The sequence below is a fragment of the Dunckerocampus dactyliophorus genome, chromosome 4, assembly GCF_027744805.1.
Source record: "Dunckerocampus dactyliophorus isolate RoL2022-P2 chromosome 4, RoL_Ddac_1.1, whole genome shotgun sequence".
In the NCBI taxonomy this organism is placed as follows: domain Eukaryota; kingdom Metazoa; phylum Chordata; class Actinopteri; order Syngnathiformes; family Syngnathidae; genus Dunckerocampus; species Dunckerocampus dactyliophorus.
In genome coordinates, this window is record NC_072822.1 from 35102104 (window position 1) to 35119814 (window position 17711).

Here is a 17711-nt window from a genome sequence, read left to right on the forward strand (position 1 = left end):
AGTCAGATCCGCAAACACGGTTAGAAAGGTTTTGAAACTAGCCTCAGCGAGATGTCTTGGTGGACTAAACTTGTGCCACTGTAGTCAGGCGTTCGGACTTTAAACTCCGAAAAACAGCAGCTGGAAGGGTCCCCAATGAAGAATAGAAGGTCAGGTCTGCGCCACTGATCAGCCAGTTAAACATTTCGGAACCTAAGGCTTTTCAAATTATCTGAAGTCATCAAGAGCATGTGGATTGTGCTGAAAACTGGGATTGAACCACGGACCTTGAGATCTTCAGTCTAACACTCTCCCAACTGAGCTACTTCAGCTTCCCAGCAGCTTATGTGTTCTCTCCAATGTTCGATTTTGGTACCTTTGCAAAGCGCTTGAGTTTCGCTTCAGCTTTTCAGCATTCACACGCAATGTCTACTGACATTGCTCATCGAGTTGTCACTCTTTTTTTGAACAACAGCATTCAGAAAAAAGCAACTATTTTCAGAATACGCCAAAAACTACCGGGACTCAGAGTGGCTGCTGCCACAACGCAGAGTACTAACCACGACAAGATGATGGCTGTGTAACCGTCTGCATTCTACTGAGGTTTGTTGCACCTGCGCAATGGATTGTTTCAGGTTAAATGAAGAGACAGTCAAGAACCCACAATCTTCAGATCCGCAGTCACACGCGCTATCCATTGCGCCACCACCCCCCCGAAGACCACAGATCTGCATCGTCAGATGAGGTGGTGGATTAACACTGTTTTTCCATTTGATACAGCCAGTAGAAATCAAACTCTTTTTGAACAAGACCACCCGAAAGTTTTGTCTGTAAAGGTTTGCTGTCTCGAATGCTTTCAAATAAGTCTCGGAAACGATAGCTCAATTTGAATAGTTAAACGTACCAGGAAGAATGATACACCGTTGCGGGGACTGGTCTTCTACACGGGTGCAGGACAAGTCAGAGGCACTTCTGGTCAGATGAACTGAGGCCCCTCCTACGCAGGGGTAGCCTTCCAGTTGTACGCCTCAATGTGTGACCAGGTGGTCTTAGCTGGTGGATACTGAGTGTTGAAAAAGACCATCGAGGTAGCCAGGAGTCGAACCTAGAATCTTCTGATCCGTAATCAGACGCGTTATCCATTGCGCCACTACCCCTACAAGCGTAGGACCTGTACGTCAAGGCCGATTGTGGATTGTCTCTGTTTGTCCAACAAACGTATGACGTCAGAAGATAACTGTTTTCAAACAAGACATCAAAAGAGAACTTTTTGCAGACAAGATAACAAGAAAGTGCCAAGGAGCTATTGCCAGTTGCCGTGACCCGGATTCGAACCAGGGTTGCTGCGGCCACAACGCAGAGTACTAACCACTATACGATCACAGCTGCTGCGTAGCACATGTGATGGTACAGTCTGCAATCTTCAAAATTTTTGGTCAAACGCACAATGAAGTCCCAAAGTAAAATTTTCCAAACATTTTGTTTCAGGTTAATTGCAAAGGTGTGTCAAGATAGGCAGGAGTCAAACCTGGAATCCTCACACCCGTAGCTACTCACATGATCCATTGCAACACTTAGCCTATAAGTTTTTCATGTCGGAATGTTTCGACAGGATGTTAATGTCTTGGAGCTGTTTCATGTTTTTTGTTGTCCATCCACTTGTTTTGTTTATTTCTGATTCCCAACCGCCAATTGTGGCCTCAAAATATGGAAACACCTCTTCCCACTGGGCTCCCCATGCTTTTGGAGATGTTGGAACTTTTGTCCAGAAGGCATTTGGCTTGTCCATGTGGGCACCTCAAACGTAAGTGGAGCTTCGAGGTGGCAATTTCAGGACAGGGGCTTCGTTCTCCGTCTGCATCCTCTAAATACAAGGCGAGATCAAATATCCTGCCATGAGTATGCTAGCAGTCGGTAGGTGAGAAATTCCGTAGTGTACAAATTGACAAGGGTATTGCCTTCAGAGAGGATGGGAGCTTCTTCAGCATAAGAAAAGTTCTGATTTGAAAACACGGTGTGAAATCTTTCAAAACTAGCTGCAAAGGAGTCACGTAAACACCAGCAAGGCGCTGCTGGGATTTGAACCCAGGATTTCCTGTTTACTAGACAGGCGCTTTGACCAACTAAGCCACAGCACCCGCAAAGCACGGGAATTTGCGCTTAAATTACTCTTTGCCCTTAAAAACAACAACCGGCGTCAAAACCACGAGGACGCAATTTATTAATACAAGTCTCATCGTGTCAGTCTTGCTTGAAATGCACCGTGTCTCATTGTCCGGGGCTCGTTGCTCTAGTCGTATGATTCTCACTTAGGGTGCGAGTGGTTCAATTCCCGGACGAGCCCTCATGTGTATCACGTTCCCAGACTTTCGACCTGATTTGAACCTTTTATCATAATTTCCCCTAAAAAGGGATCAGGAAAGATCAGGAAAGACTCAGTGTAATCTCACACTGTGTACTTCAGGACCGAACGACGTCAGACACAAGCGCTTGCAGGATCCACGGTGGAATGGTTAGCGCTCTGGACTCAGAATCCAGTGACTTGGTGGAACCGACATTTACAGCTGCAGTCAGGTGATCGGACTGTAACCTCCTCTAACATGAAGTGTGTGATTAGGGCTTTTTTTATTTGAAGATTTGAGTTCACATGTAAATCAATGGTAATCCAGGATCAGAATGAGTTCCCAGAATGAAGGTAATGTCTGTGACAGCTGATGTCATGGATCAGCTGAGGTAGACACTTCGGTTGTGTGGGGAGCTGAACGAGCCTTTTCAGTTCCGCTGTCGAGACGAAAAGGACACAGCGCTGTACCGAAACCTGGGACCTTTTGGTCTTTGCTATTTCAGCAGTGGAACGGGTTTTCCGCTTGTCCAGGTCAGGGCTGAGTCTTTCAAATGTAACAAGGGATAGTCCTGTTGCCCTTGTCTTTTGAGGGCAAAAAGGAGGCCTTTGCAAATGAAACCCAGAGCCTATCGCTGGTCACCTGAACAGGGACTTGAATCCTGGACACTCACATCAAAAGTGTAATGCTCCGGCGACCGGCTCAACCTTTGTCTCATATGACCATAATATCCTTTGTCCAGAAGGTATTTAGCTTGTCCATGTGAGCAGTTTCAGACCTAAGTCGGTCTTCGAGGTGCCAATTTCGGGACTGGGGCTTCCTTATCTCCGTCCATGGCGAGGTCAAATAGCCCGCCATGTGTATGGCATAAGATTTCTGCTGTGTGATATTCCCCACCGGAGGAGGGCCTGGATAGCTCAGTTGGTAGAGCATCAGACTTTTAATCTGAGGGTCCAGGGTTCAAGTCCCTGTTCAGGTGATGCTAAACAGGCTCCTTCCTGTGAGCCTGTTTTGTCCTGACAGAGAGTACCTGATAAAATTGTCTGTTTTCTGGGCAAAGCAGTTTTGGCCCAATTGACAAGGGTGTTGCTTTCGTAGGGAGCATTGTAGTACATATGAAGCATTCAAGAAATTATTGGATTTTCTTCAACACAGCGAGAAGTCAGATCCGCAAACACGGTTAGAAAGGTTTTGAAACTAGCCTCAGCGAGATGTCTTGGTGGACTAAACTTGTGCCACTGTAGTCAGGCGTTCGGACTTTAAACTCCGAAAAACAGCAGCTGGAAGGGTCCCCAATGAAGAATAGAAGGTCAGGTCTGCGCCACTGATCAGCCAGTTAAACATTTCGGAACCTAAGGCTTTTCAAATTATCTGAAGTCATCAAGAGCATGTGGATTGTGCTGAAAACTGGGATTGAACCACGGACCTTGAGATCTTCAGTCTAACACTCTCCCAACTGAGCTACTTCAGCTTCCCAGCAGCTTATGTGTTCTCTCCAATGTTCGATTTTGGTACCTTTGCAAAGCGCTTGAGTTTCGCTTCAGCTTTTCAGCATTCACACGCAATGTCTACTGACATTGCTCATCGAGTTGTCACTCTTTTTTTGAACAACAGCATTCAGAAAAAAGCAACTATTTTCAGAATACGCCAAAAACTACCGGGACTCAGAGTGGCTGCTGCCACAACGCAGAGTACTAACCACGACAAGATGATGGCTGTGTAACCGTCTGCATTCTACTGAGGTTTGTTGCACCTGCGCAATGGATTGTTTCAGGTTAAATGAAGAGACAGTCAAGAACCCACAATCTTCAGATCCGCAGTCACACGCGCTATCCATTGCGCCACCACCCCCCCGAAGACCACAGATCTGCATCGTCAGATGAGGTGGTGGATTAACACTGTTTTTCCATTTGATACAGCCAGTAGAAATCAAACTCTTTTTGAACAAGACCACCCGAAAGTTTTGTCTGTAAAGGTTTGCTGTCTCGAATGCTTTCAAATAAGTCTCGGAAACGATAGCTCAATTTGAATAGTTAAACGTACCAGGAAGAATGATACACCGTTGCGGGGACTGGTCTTCTACACGGGTGCAGGACAAGTCAGAGGCACTTCTGGTCAGATGAACTGAGGCCCCTCCTACGCAGGGGTAGCCTTCCAGTTGTACGCCTCAATGTGTGACCAGGTGGTCTTAGCTGGTGGATACTGAGTGTTGAAAAAGACCATCGAGGTAGCCAGGAGTCGAACCTAGAATCTTCTGATCCGTAATCAGACGCGTTATCCATTGCGCCACTACCCCTACAAGCGTAGGACCTGTACGTCAAGGCCGATTGTGGATTGTCTCTGTTTGTCCAACAAACGTATGACGTCAGAAGATAACTGTTTTCAAACAAGACATCAAAAGAGAACTTTTTGCAGACAAGATAACAAGAAAGTGCCAAGGAGCTATTGCCAGTTGCCGTGACCCGGATTCGAACCGGGGTTGCTGCGGCCACAACGCAGAGTACTAACCACTATACGATCACAGCTGCTGCGTAGCACATGTGATGGTACAGTCTGCAATCTTCAAAATTTTTGGTCAAACGCACAATGAAGTCCCAAAGTAAAATTTTCCAAACATTTTGTTTCAGGTTAATTGCAAAGGTGTGTCAAGATAGGCAGGAGTCAAACCTGGAATCCTCACACCCGTAGCTACTCACATGATCCATTGCAACACTTAGCCTATAAGTTTTTCATGTCGGAATGTTTCGACAGGATGTTAATGTCTTGGAGCTGTTTCATGTTTTTTGTTGCCCATCCACTTGTTTTGTTTATTTCTGATTCCCAACCGCCAATTGTGGCCTCAAAATATGGAAACACCTCTTCCCACTGGGCTCCCCATGCTTTTGGAGATGTTGGAACTTTTGTCCAGAAGGCATTTGGCTTGTCCATGTGGGCACCTCAAACGTAAGTGGAGCTTCGAGGTGGCAATTTCAGGACAGGGGCTTCGTTCTCCGTCTGCATCCTCTAAATACAAGGCGAGATCAAATATCCTGCCATGAGTATGCTAGCAGTCGGTAGGTGAGAAATTCCGTAGTGTACAAATTGACAAGGGTATTGCCTTCAGAGAGGATGGGAGCTTCTTCAGCATAAGAAAAGTTCTGATTTGAAAACACGGTGTGAAATCTTTCAAAACTAGCTGCAAAGGAGTCACGTAAACACCAGCAAGGCGCTGCTGGGATTTGAACCCAGGATTTCCTGTTTACTAGACAGGCGCTTTGACCAACTAAGCCACAGCACCCGCAAAGCACGGGAATTTGCGCTTAAATTACTCTTTGCCCTTAAAAACAACAACCGGCGTCAAAACCACGAGGACGCAATTTATTAATACAAGTCTCATCGTGTCAGTCTTGCTTGAAATGCACCGTGTCTCATTGTCCGGGGCTCGTTGCTCTAGTCGTATGATTCTCACTTAGGGTGCGAGTGGTTCAATTCCCGGACGAGCCCTCATGTGTATCACGTTCCCAGACTTTCGACCTGATTTGAACCTTTTATCATAATTTCCCCTAAAAAGGGATCAGGAAAGATCAGGAAAGACTCAGTGTAATCTCACACTGTGTACTTCAGGACCGAACGACGTCAGACACAAGCGCTTGCAGGATCCACGGTGGAATGGTTAGCGCTCTGGACTCAGAATCCAGTGACTTGGTGGAACCGACATTTACAGCTGCAGTCAGGTGATCGGACTGTAACCTCCTCTAACATGAAGTGTGTGATTAGGGCTTTTTTTATTTGAAGATTTGAGTTCACATGTAAATCAATGGTAATCCAGGATCAGAATGAGTTCCCAGAATGAAGGTAATGTCTGTGACAGCTGATGTCATGGATCAGCTGAGGTAGACACTTCGGTTGTGTGGGGAGCTGAACGAGCCTTTTCAGTTCCGCTGTCGAGACGAAAAGGACACAGCGCTGTACCGAAACCTGGGACCTTTTGGTCTTTGCTATTTCAGCAGTGGAACGGGTTTTCCGCTTGTCCAGGTCAGGGCTGAGTCTTTCAAATGTAACAAGGGATAGTCCTGTTGCCCTTGTCTTTTGAGGGCAAAAAGGAGGCCTTTGCAAATGAAACCCAGAGCCTATCGCTGGTCACCTGAACAGGGACTTGAATCCTGGACACTCACATCAAAAGTGTAATGCTCCGGCGACCGGCTCAACCTTTGTCTCATATGACCATAATATCCTTTGTCCAGAAGGTATTTAGCTTGTCCATGTGAGCAGTTTCAGACCTAAGTCGGTCTTCGAGGTGCCAATTTCGGGACTGGGGCTTCCTTATCTCCGTCCATGGCGAGGTCAAATAGCCCGCCATGTGTATGGCATAAGATTTCTGCTGTGTGATATTCCCCACCGGAGGAGGGCCTGGATAGCTCAGTTGGTAGAGCATCAGACTTTTAATCTGAGGGTCCAGGGTTCAAGTCCCTGTTCAGGTGATGCTAAACAGGCTCCTTCCTGTGAGCCTGTTTTGTCCTGACAGAGAGTACCTGATAAAATTGTCTGTTTTCTGGGCAAAGCAGTTTTGGCCCAATTGACAAGGGTGTTGCTTTCGTAGGGAGCATTGTAGTACATATGAAGCATTCAAGAAATTATTGGATTTTCTTCAACACAGCGAGAAGTCAGATCCGCAAACACGGTTAGAAAGGTTTTGAAACTAGCCTCAGCGAGATGTCTTGGTGGACTAAACTTGTGCCACTGTAGTCAGGCGTTCGGACTTTAAACTCCGAAAAACAGCAGCTGGAAGGGTCCCCAATGAAGAATAGAAGGTCAGGTCTGCGCCACTGATCAGCCAGTTAAACATTTCGGAACCTAAGGCTTTTCAAATTATCTGAAGTCATCAAGAGCATGTGGATTGTGCTGAAAACTGGGATTGAACCACGGACCTTGAGATCTTCAGTCTAACACTCTCCCAACTGAGCTACTTCAGCTTCCCAGCAGCTTATGTGTTCTCTCCAATGTTCGATTTTGGTACCTTTGCAAAGCGCTTGAGTTTCGCTTCAGCTTTTCAGCATTCACACGCAATGTCTACTGACATTGCTCATCGAGTTGTCACTCTTTTTTTGAACAACAGCATTCAGAAAAAAGCAACTATTTTCAGAATACGCCAAAAACTACCGGGACTCAGAGTGGCTGCTGCCACAACGCAGAGTACTAACCACGACAAGATGATGGCTGTGTAACCGTCTGCATTCTACTGAGGTTTGTTGCACCTGCGCAATGGATTGTTTCAGGTTAAATGAAGAGACAGTCAAGAACCCACAATCTTCAGATCCGCAGTCACACGCGCTATCCATTGCGCCACCCCCCCCCCGAAGACCACAGATCTGCATCGTCAGATGAGGTGGTGGATTAACACTGTTTTTCCATTTGATACAGCCAGTAGAAATCAAACTCTTTTTGAACAAGACCACCCGAAAGTTTTGTCTGTAAAGGTTTGCTGTCTCGAATGCTTTCAAATAAGTCTCGGAAACGATAGCTCAATTTGAATAGTTAAACGTACCAGGAAGAATGATACACCGTTGCGGGGACTGGTCTTCTACACGGGTGCAGGACAAGTCAGAGGCACTTCTGGTCAGATGAACTGAGGCCCCTCCTACGCAGGGGTAGCCTTCCAGTTGTACGCCTCAATGTGTGACCAGGTGGTCTTAGCTGGTGGATACTGAGTGTTGAAAAAGACCATCGAGGTAGCCAGGAGTCGAACCTAGAATCTTCTGATCCGTAATCAGACGCGTTATCCATTGCGCCACTACCCCTACAAGCGTAGGACCTGTACGTCAAGGCCGATTGTGGATTGTCTCTGTTTGTCCAACAAACGTATGACGTCAGAAGATAACTGTTTTCAAACAAGACATCAAAAGAGAACTTTTTGCAGACAAGATAACAAGAAAGTGCCAAGGAGCTATTGCCAGTTGCCGTGACCCGGATTCGAACCGGGGTTGCTGCGGCCACAACGCAGAGTACTAACCACTATACGATCACAGCTGCTGCGTAGCACATGTGATGGTACAGTCTGCAATCTTCAAAATTTTTGGTCAAACGCACAATGAAGTCCCAAAGTAAAATTTTCCAAACATTTTGTTTCAGGTTAATTGCAAAGGTGTGTCAAGATAGGCAGGAGTCAAACCTGGAATCCTCACACCCGTAGCTACTCACATGATCCATTGCAACACTTAGCCTATAAGTTTTTCATGTCGGAATGTTTCGACAGGATGTTAATGTCTTGGAGCTGTTTCATGTTTTTTGTTGCCCATCCACTTGTTTTGTTTATTTCTGATTCCCAACCGCCAATTGTGGCCTCAAAATATGGAAACACCTCTTCCCACTGGGCTCCCCATGCTTTTGGAGATGTTGGAACTTTTGTCCAGAAGGCATTTGGCTTGTCCATGTGGGCACCTCAAACGTAAGTGGAGCTTCGAGGTGGCAATTTCAGGACAGGGGCTTCGTTCTCCGTCTGCATCCTCTAAATACAAGGCGAGATCAAATATCCTGCCATGAGTATGCTAGCAGTCGGTAGGTGAGAAATTCCGTAGTGTACAAATTGACAAGGGTATTGCCTTCAGAGAGGATGGGAGCTTCTTCAGCATAAGAAAAGTTCTGATTTGAAAACACGGTGTGAAATCTTTCAAAACTAGCTGCAAAGGAGTCACGTAAACACCAGCAAGGCGCTGCTGGGATTTGAACCCAGGATTTCCTGTTTACTAGACAGGCGCTTTGACCAACTAAGCCACAGCACCCGCAAAGCACGGGAATTTGCGCTTAAATTACTCTTTGCCCTTAAAAACAACAACCGGCGTCAAAACCACGAGGACGCAATTTATTAATACAAGTCTCATCGTGTCAGTCTTGCTTGAAATGCACCGTGTCTCATTGTCCGGGGCTCGTTGCTCTAGTCGTATGATTCTCACTTAGGGTGCGAGTGGTTCAATTCCCGGACGAGCCCTCATGTGTATCACGTTCCCAGACTTTCGACCTGATTTGAACCTTTTATCATAATTTCCCCTAAAAAGGGATCAGGAAAGATCAGGAAAGACTCAGTGTAATCTCACACTGTGTACTTCAGGACCGAACGACGTCAGACACAAGCGCTTGCAGGATCCACGGTGGAATGGTTAGCGCTCTGGACTCAGAATCCAGTGACTTGGTGGAACCGACATTTACAGCTGCAGTCAGGTGATCGGACTGTAACCTCCTCTAACATGAAGTGTGTGATTAGGGCTTTTTTTATTTGAAGATTTGAGTTCACATGTAAATCAATGGTAATCCAGGATCAGAATGAGTTCCCAGAATGAAGGTAATGTCTGTGACAGCTGATGTCATGGATCAGCTGAGGTAGACACTTCGGTTGTGTGGGGAGCTGAACGAGCCTTTTCAGTTCCGCTGTCGAGACGAAAAGGACACAGCGCTGTACCGAAACCTGGGACCTTTTGGTCTTTGCTATTTCAGCAGTGGAACGGGTTTTCCGCTTGTCCAGGTCAGGGCTGAGTCTTTCAAATGTAACAAGGGATAGTCCTGTTGCCCTTGTCTTTTGAGGGCAAAAAGGAGGCCTTTGCAAATGAAACCCAGAGCCTATCGCTGGTCACCTGAACAGGGACTTGAATCCTGGACACTCACATCAAAAGTGTAATGCTCCGGCGACCGGCTCAACCTTTGTCTCATATGACCATAATATCCTTTGTCCAGAAGGTATTTAGCTTGTCCATGTGAGCAGTTTCAGACCTAAGTCGGTCTTCGAGGTGCCAATTTCGGGACTGGGGCTTCCTTATCTCCGTCCATGGCGAGGTCAAATAGCCCGCCATGTGTATGGCATAAGATTTCTGCTGTGTGATATTCCCCACCGGAGGAGGGCCTGGATAGCTCAGTTGGTAGAGCATCAGACTTTTAATCTGAGGGTCCAGGGTTCAAGTCCCTGTTCAGGTGATGCTAAACAGGCTCCTTCCTGTGAGCCTGTTTTGTCCTGACAGAGAGTACCTGATAAAATTGTCTGTTTTCTGGGCAAAGCAGTTTTGGCCCAATTGACAAGGGTGTTGCTTTCGTAGGGAGCATTGTAGTACATATGAAGCATTCAAGAAATTATTGGATTTTCTTCAACACAGCGAGAAGTCAGATCCGCAAACACGGTTAGAAAGGTTTTGAAACTAGCCTCAGCGAGATGTCTTGGTGGACTAAACTTGTGCCACTGTAGTCAGGCGTTCGGACTTTAAACTCCGAAAAACAGCAGCTGGAAGGGTCCCCAATGAAGAATAGAAGGTCAGGTCTGCGCCACTGATCAGCCAGTTAAACATTTCGGAACCTAAGGCTTTTCAAATTATCTGAAGTCATCAAGAGCATGTGGATTGTGCTGAAAACTGGGATTGAACCACGGACCTTGAGATCTTCAGTCTAACACTCTCCCAACTGAGCTACTTCAGCTTCCCAGCAGCTTATGTGTTCTCTCCAATGTTCGATTTTGGTACCTTTGCAAAGCGCTTGAGTTTCGCTTCAGCTTTTCAGCATTCACACGCAATGTCTACTGACATTGCTCATCGAGTTGTCACTCTTTTTTTGAACAACAGCATTCAGAAAAAAGCAACTATTTTCAGAATACGCCAAAAACTACCGGGACTCAGAGTGGCTGCTGCCACAACGCAGAGTACTAACCACGACAAGATGATGGCTGTGTAACCGTCTGCATTCTACTGAGGTTTGTTGCACCTGCGCAATGGATTGTTTCAGGTTAAATGAAGAGACAGTCAAGAACCCACAATCTTCAGATCCGCAGTCACACGCGCTATCCATTGCGCCACCCCCCCCCCGAAGACCACAGATCTGCATCGTCAGATGAGGTGGTGGATTAACACTGTTTTTCCATTTGATACAGCCAGTAGAAATCAAACTCTTTTTGAACAAGACCACCCGAAAGTTTTGTCTGTAAAGGTTTGCTGTCTCGAATGCTTTCAAATAAGTCTCGGAAACGATAGCTCAATTTGAATAGTTAAACGTACCAGGAAGAATGATACACCGTTGCGGGGACTGGTCTTCTACACGGGTGCAGGACAAGTCAGAGGCACTTCTGGTCAGATGAACTGAGGCCCCTCCTACGCAGGGGTAGCCTTCCAGTTGTACGCCTCAATGTGTGACCAGGTGGTCTTAGCTGGTGGATACTGAGTGTTGAAAAAGACCATCGAGGTAGCCAGGAGTCGAACCTAGAATCTTCTGATCCGTAATCAGACGCGTTATCCATTGCGCCACTACCCCTACAAGCGTAGGACCTGTACGTCAAGGCCGATTGTGGATTGTCTCTGTTTGTCCAACAAACGTATGACGTCAGAAGATAACTGTTTTCAAACAAGACATCAAAAGAGAACTTTTTGCAGACAAGATAACAAGAAAGTGCCAAGGAGCTATTGCCAGTTGCCGTGACCCGGATTCGAACCGGGGTTGCTGCGGCCACAACGCAGAGTACTAACCACTATACGATCACAGCTGCTGCGTAGCACATGTGATGGTACAGTCTGCAATCTTCAAAATTTTTGGTCAAACGCACAATGAAGTCCCAAAGTAAAATTTTCCAAACATTTTGTTTCAGGTTAATTGCAAAGGTGTGTCAAGATAGGCAGGAGTCAAACCTGGAATCCTCACACCCGTAGCTACTCACATGATCCATTGCAACACTTAGCCTATAAGTTTTTCATGTCGGAATGTTTCGACAGGATGTTAATGTCTTGGAGCTGTTTCATGTTTTTTGTTGCCCATCCACTTGTTTTGTTTATTTCTGATTCCCAACCGCCAATTGTGGCCTCAAAATATGGAAACACCTCTTCCCACTGGGCTCCCCATGCTTTTGGAGATGTTGGAACTTTTGTCCAGAAGGCATTTGGCTTGTCCATGTGGGCACCTCAAACGTAAGTGGAGCTTCGAGGTGGCAATTTCAGGACAGGGGCTTCGTTCTCCGTCTGCATCCTCTAAATACAAGGCGAGATCAAATATCCTGCCATGAGTATGCTAGCAGTCGGTAGGTGAGAAATTCCGTAGTGTACAAATTGACAAGGGTATTGCCTTCAGAGAGGATGGGAGCTTCTTCAGCATAAGAAAAGTTCTGATTTGAAAACACGGTGTGAAATCTTTCAAAACTAGCTGCAAAGGAGTCACGTAAACACCAGCAAGGCGCTGCTGGGATTTGAACCCAGGATTTCCTGTTTACTAGACAGGCGCTTTGACCAACTAAGCCACAGCACCCGCAAAGCACGGGAATTTGCGCTTAAATTACTCTTTGCCCTTAAAAACAACAACCGGCGTCAAAACCACGAGGACGCAATTTATTAATACAAGTCTCATCGTGTCAGTCTTGCTTGAAATGCACCGTGTCTCATTGTCCGGGGCTCGTTGCTCTAGTCGTATGATTCTCACTTAGGGTGCGAGTGGTTCAATTCCCGGACGAGCCCTCATGTGTATCACGTTCCCAGACTTTCGACCTGATTTGAACCTTTTATCATAATTTCCCCTAAAAAGGGATCAGGAAAGATCAGGAAAGACTCAGTGTAATCTCACACTGTGTACTTCAGGACCGAACGACGTCAGACACAAGCGCTTGCAGGATCCACGGTGGAATGGTTAGCGCTCTGGACTCAGAATCCAGTGACTTGGTGGAACCGACATTTACAGCTGCAGTCAGGTGATCGGACTGTAACCTCCTCTAACATGAAGTGTGTGATTAGGGCTTTTTTTATTTGAAGATTTGAGTTCACATGTAAATCAATGGTAATCCAGGATCAGAATGAGTTCCCAGAATGAAGGTAATGTCTGTGACAGCTGATGTCATGGATCAGCTGAGGTAGACACTTCGGTTGTGTGGGGAGCTGAACGAGCCTTTTCAGTTCCGCTGTCGAGACGAAAAGGACACAGCGCTGTACCGAAACCTGGGACCTTTTGGTCTTTGCTATTTCAGCAGTGGAACGGGTTTTCCGCTTGTCCAGGTCAGGGCTGAGTCTTTCAAATGTAACAAGGGATAGTCCTGTTGCCCTTGTCTTTTGAGGGCAAAAAGGAGGCCTTTGCAAATGAAACCCAGAGCCTATCGCTGGTCACCTGAACAGGGACTTGAATCCTGGACACTCACATCAAAAGTGTAATGCTCCGGCGACCGGCTCAACCTTTGTCTCATATGACCATAATATCCTTTGTCCAGAAGGTATTTAGCTTGTCCATGTGAGCAGTTTCAGACCTAAGTCGGTCTTCGAGGTGCCAATTTCGGGACTGGGGCTTCCTTATCTCCGTCCATGGCGAGGTCAAATAGCCCGCCATGTGTATGGCATAAGATTTCTGCTGTGTGATATTCCCCACCGGAGGAGGGCCTGGATAGCTCAGTTGGTAGAGCATCAGACTTTTAATCTGAGGGTCCAGGGTTCAAGTCCCTGTTCAGGTGATGCTAAACAGGCTCCTTCCTGTGAGCCTGTTTTGTCCTGACAGAGAGTACCTGATAAAATTGTCTGTTTTCTGGGCAAAGCAGTTTTGGCCCAATTGACAAGGGTGTTGCTTTCGTAGGGAGCATTGTAGTACATATGAAGCATTCAAGAAATTATTGGATTTTCTTCAACACAGCGAGAAGTCAGATCCGCAAACACGGTTAGAAAGGTTTTGAAACTAGCCTCAGCGAGATGTCTTGGTGGACTAAACTTGTGCCACTGTAGTCAGGCGTTCGGACTTTAAACTCCGAAAAACAGCAGCTGGAAGGGTCCCCAATGAAGAATAGAAGGTCAGGTCTGCGCCACTGATCAGCCAGTTAAACATTTCGGAACCTAAGGCTTTTCAAATTATCTGAAGTCATCAAGAGCATGTGGATTGTGCTGAAAACTGGGATTGAACCACGGACCTTGAGATCTTCAGTCTAACACTCTCCCAACTGAGCTACTTCAGCTTCCCAGCAGCTTATGTGTTCTCTCCAATGTTCGATTTTGGTACCTTTGCAAAGCGCTTGAGTTTCGCTTCAGCTTTTCAGCATTCACACGCAATGTCTACTGACATTGCTCATCGAGTTGTCACTCTTTTTTTGAACAACAGCATTCAGAAAAAAGCAACTATTTTCAGAATACGCCAAAAACTACCGGGACTCAGAGTGGCTGCTGCCACAACGCAGAGTACTAACCACGACAAGATGATGGCTGTGTAACCGTCTGCATTCTACTGAGGTTTGTTGCACCTGCGCAATGGATTGTTTCAGGTTAAATGAAGAGACAGTCAAGAACCCACAATCTTCAGATCCGCAGTCACACGCGCTATCCATTGCGCCACCACCCCCCCGAAGACCACAGATCTGCATCGTCAGATGAGGTGGTGGATTAACACTGTTTTTCCATTTGATACAGCCAGTAGAAATCAAACTCTTTTTGAACAAGACCACCCGAAAGTTTTGTCTGTAAAGGTTTGCTGTCTCGAATGCTTTCAAATAAGTCTCGGAAACGATAGCTCAATTTGAATAGTTAAACGTACCAGGAAGAATGATACACCGTTGCGGGGACTGGTCTTCTACACGGGTGCAGGACAAGTCAGAGGCACTTCTGGTCAGATGAACTGAGGCCCCTCCTACGCAGGGGTAGCCTTCCAGTTGTACGCCTCAATGTGTGACCAGGTGGTCTTAGCTGGTGGATACTGAGTGTTGAAAAAGACCATCGAGGTAGCCAGGAGTCGAACCTAGAATCTTCTGATCCGTAATCAGACGCGTTATCCATTGCGCCACTACCCCTACAAGCGTAGGACCTGTACGTCAAGGCCGATTGTGGATTGTCTCTGTTTGTCCAACAAACGTATGACGTCAGAAGATAACTGTTTTCAAACAAGACATCAAAAGAGAACTTTTTGCAGACAAGATAACAAGAAAGTGCCAAGGAGCTATTGCCAGTTGCCGTGACCCGGATTCGAACCGGGGTTGCTGCGGCCACAACGCAGAGTACTAACCACTATACGATCACAGCTGCTGCGTAGCACATGTGATGGTACAGTCTGCAATCTTCAAAATTTTTGGTCAAACGCACAATGAAGTCCCAAAGTAAAATTTTCCAAACATTTTGTTTCAGGTTAATTGCAAAGGTGTGTCAAGATAGGCAGGAGTCAAACCTGGAATCCTCACACCCGTAGCTACTCACATGATCCATTGCAACACTTAGCCTATAAGTTTTTCATGTCGGAATGTTTCGACAGGATGTTAATGTCTTGGAGCTGTTTCATGTTTTTTGTTGCCCATCCACTTGTTTTGTTTATTTCTGATTCCCAACCGCCAATTGTGGCCTCAAAATATGGAAACACCTCTTCCCACTGGGCTCCCCATGCTTTTGGAGATGTTGGAACTTTTGTCCAGAAGGCATTTGGCTTGTCCATGTGGGCACCTCAAACGTAAGTGGAGCTTCGAGGTGGCAATTTCAGGACAGGGGCTTCGTTCTCCGTCTGCATCCTCTAAATACAAGGCGAGATCAAATATCCTGCCATGAGTATGCTAGCAGTCGGTAGGTGAGAAATTCCGTAGTGTACAAATTGACAAGGGTATTGCCTTCAGAGAGGATGGGAGCTTCTTCAGCATAAGAAAAGTTCTGATTTGAAAACACGGTGTGAAATCTTTCAAAACTAGCTGCAAAGGAGTCACGTAAACACCAGCAAGGCGCTGCTGGGATTTGAACCCAGGATTTCCTGTTTACTAGACAGGCGCTTTGACCAACTAAGCCACAGCACCCGCAAAGCACGGGAATTTGCGCTTAAATTACTCTTTGCCCTTAAAAACAACAACCGGCGTCAAAACCACGAGGACGCAATTTATTAATACAAGTCTCATCGTGTCAGTCTTGCTTGAAATGCACCGTGTCTCATTGTCCGGGGCTCGTTGCTCTAGTCGTATGATTCTCACTTAGGGTGCGAGTGGTTCAATTCCCGGACGAGCCCTCATGTGTATCACGTTCCCAGACTTTCGACCTGATTTGAACCTTTTATCATAATTTCCCCTAAAAAGGGATCAGGAAAGATCAGGAAAGACTCAGTGTAATCTCACACTGTGTACTTCAGGACCGAACGACGTCAGACACAAGCGCTTGCAGGATCCACGGTGGAATGGTTAGCGCTCTGGACTCAGAATCCAGTGACTTGGTGGAACCGACATTTACAGCTGCAGTCAGGTGATCGGACTGTAACCTCCTCTAACATGAAGTGTGTGATTAGGGCTTTTTTTATTTGAAGATTTGAGTTCACATGTAAATCAATGGTAATCCAGGATCAGAATGAGTTCCCAGAATGAAGGTAATGTCTGTGACAGCTGATGTCATGGATCAGCTGAGGTAGACACTTCGGTTGTGTGGGGAGCTGAACGAGCCTTTTCAGTTCCGCTGTCGAGACGAAAAGGACACAGCGCTGTACCGAAACCTGGGACCTTTTGGTCTTTGCTATTTCAGCAGTGGAACGGGTTTTCCGCTTGTCCAGGTCAGGGCTGAGTCTTTCAAATGTAACAAGGGATAGTCCTGTTGCCCTTGTCTTTTGAGGGCAAAAAGGAGGCCTTTGCAAATGAAACCCAGAGCCTATCGCTGGTCACCTGAACAGGGACTTGAATCCTGGACACTCACATCAAAAGTGTAATGCTCCGGCGACCGGCTCAACCTTTGTCTCATATGACCATAATATCCTTTGTCCAGAAGGTATTTAGCTTGTCCATGTGAGCAGTTTCAGACCTAAGTCGGTCTTCGAGGTGCCAATTTCGGGACTGGGGCTTCCTTATCTCCGTCCATGGCGAGGTCAAATAGCCCGCCATGTGTATGGCATAAGATTTCTGCTGTGTGATATTCCCCACCGGAGGAGGGCCTGGATAGCTCAGTTGGTAGAGCATCAGACTTTTAATCTGAGGGTCCAGGGTTCAAGTCCCTGTTCAGGTGATGCTAAACAGGCTCCTTCCTGTGAGCCTGTTTTGTCCTGACAGAGAGTACCTGATAAAATTGTCTGTTTTCTGGGCAAAGCAGTTTTGGCCCAATTGACAAGGGTGTTGCTTTCGTAGGGAGCATTGTAGTACATATGAAGCATTCAAGAAATTATTGGATTTTCTTCAACACAGCGAGAAGTCAGATCCGCAAACACGGTTAGAAAGGTTTTGAAACTAGCCTCAGCGAGATGTCTTGGTGGACTAAACTTGTGCCACTGTAGTCAGGCGTTCGGACTTTAAACTCCGAAAAACAGCAGCTGGAAGGGTCCCCAATGAAGAATAGAAGGTCAGGTCTGCGCCACTGATCAGCCAGTTAAACATTTCGGAACCTAAGGCTTTTCAAATTATCTGAAGTCATCAAGAGCATGTGGATTGTGCTGAAAACTGGGATTGAACCACGGACCTTGAGATCTTCAGTCTAACACTCTCCCAACTGAGCTACT

General features: G+C 46.4%; 15 non-coding genes across 15 annotated transcripts; all 15 read right to left on the reverse strand.

The window, feature by feature from the left end:
• Window positions 1–1063: 1063 nt before the first annotated feature.
• trnar-acg (transfer RNA arginine (anticodon ACG)) lies at window positions 1064–1136 on the reverse strand. Its single transcript has one exon. It is a non-coding gene; the product is annotated as a tRNA-Arg (tRNA).
• Window positions 1137–1293: 157 nt separating this feature from the next.
• On the reverse strand, window positions 1294–1365 carry trnah-gug (transfer RNA histidin (anticodon GUG)). The gene has a single exon. It is a non-coding gene; the product is annotated as a tRNA-His (tRNA).
• A 678-nt stretch (window positions 1366–2043) lies between these two features.
• On the reverse strand, window positions 2044–2117 carry trnat-agu (transfer RNA threonine (anticodon AGU)). Its single transcript has one exon. It is a non-coding gene; the product is annotated as a tRNA-Thr (tRNA).
• Window positions 2118–4544: 2427 nt separating this feature from the next.
• Window positions 4545–4617, reverse strand: trnar-acg (transfer RNA arginine (anticodon ACG)). Its single transcript has one exon. It is a non-coding gene; the product is annotated as a tRNA-Arg (tRNA).
• Window positions 4618–4774: 157 nt separating this feature from the next.
• Window positions 4775–4846, reverse strand: trnah-gug (transfer RNA histidin (anticodon GUG)). The gene has a single exon. It is a non-coding gene; the product is annotated as a tRNA-His (tRNA).
• Window positions 4847–5524: 678 nt separating this feature from the next.
• trnat-agu (transfer RNA threonine (anticodon AGU)) lies at window positions 5525–5598 on the reverse strand. The gene has a single exon. It is a non-coding gene; the product is annotated as a tRNA-Thr (tRNA).
• A 2427-nt stretch (window positions 5599–8025) lies between these two features.
• On the reverse strand, window positions 8026–8098 carry trnar-acg (transfer RNA arginine (anticodon ACG)). The gene has a single exon. It is a non-coding gene; the product is annotated as a tRNA-Arg (tRNA).
• Window positions 8099–8255: 157 nt separating this feature from the next.
• Window positions 8256–8327, reverse strand: trnah-gug (transfer RNA histidin (anticodon GUG)). The gene has a single exon. It is a non-coding gene; the product is annotated as a tRNA-His (tRNA).
• Window positions 8328–9005: 678 nt separating this feature from the next.
• Window positions 9006–9079, reverse strand: trnat-agu (transfer RNA threonine (anticodon AGU)). Its single transcript has one exon. It is a non-coding gene; the product is annotated as a tRNA-Thr (tRNA).
• Window positions 9080–11506: 2427 nt separating this feature from the next.
• trnar-acg (transfer RNA arginine (anticodon ACG)) lies at window positions 11507–11579 on the reverse strand. The gene has a single exon. It is a non-coding gene; the product is annotated as a tRNA-Arg (tRNA).
• A 157-nt stretch (window positions 11580–11736) lies between these two features.
• trnah-gug (transfer RNA histidin (anticodon GUG)) lies at window positions 11737–11808 on the reverse strand. The gene has a single exon. It is a non-coding gene; the product is annotated as a tRNA-His (tRNA).
• A 678-nt stretch (window positions 11809–12486) lies between these two features.
• On the reverse strand, window positions 12487–12560 carry trnat-agu (transfer RNA threonine (anticodon AGU)). Its single transcript has one exon. It is a non-coding gene; the product is annotated as a tRNA-Thr (tRNA).
• A 2427-nt stretch (window positions 12561–14987) lies between these two features.
• On the reverse strand, window positions 14988–15060 carry trnar-acg (transfer RNA arginine (anticodon ACG)). Its single transcript has one exon. It is a non-coding gene; the product is annotated as a tRNA-Arg (tRNA).
• A 157-nt stretch (window positions 15061–15217) lies between these two features.
• On the reverse strand, window positions 15218–15289 carry trnah-gug (transfer RNA histidin (anticodon GUG)). Its single transcript has one exon. It is a non-coding gene; the product is annotated as a tRNA-His (tRNA).
• A 678-nt stretch (window positions 15290–15967) lies between these two features.
• Window positions 15968–16041, reverse strand: trnat-agu (transfer RNA threonine (anticodon AGU)). The gene has a single exon. It is a non-coding gene; the product is annotated as a tRNA-Thr (tRNA).
• Window positions 16042–17711: the final 1670 nt, after the last annotated feature.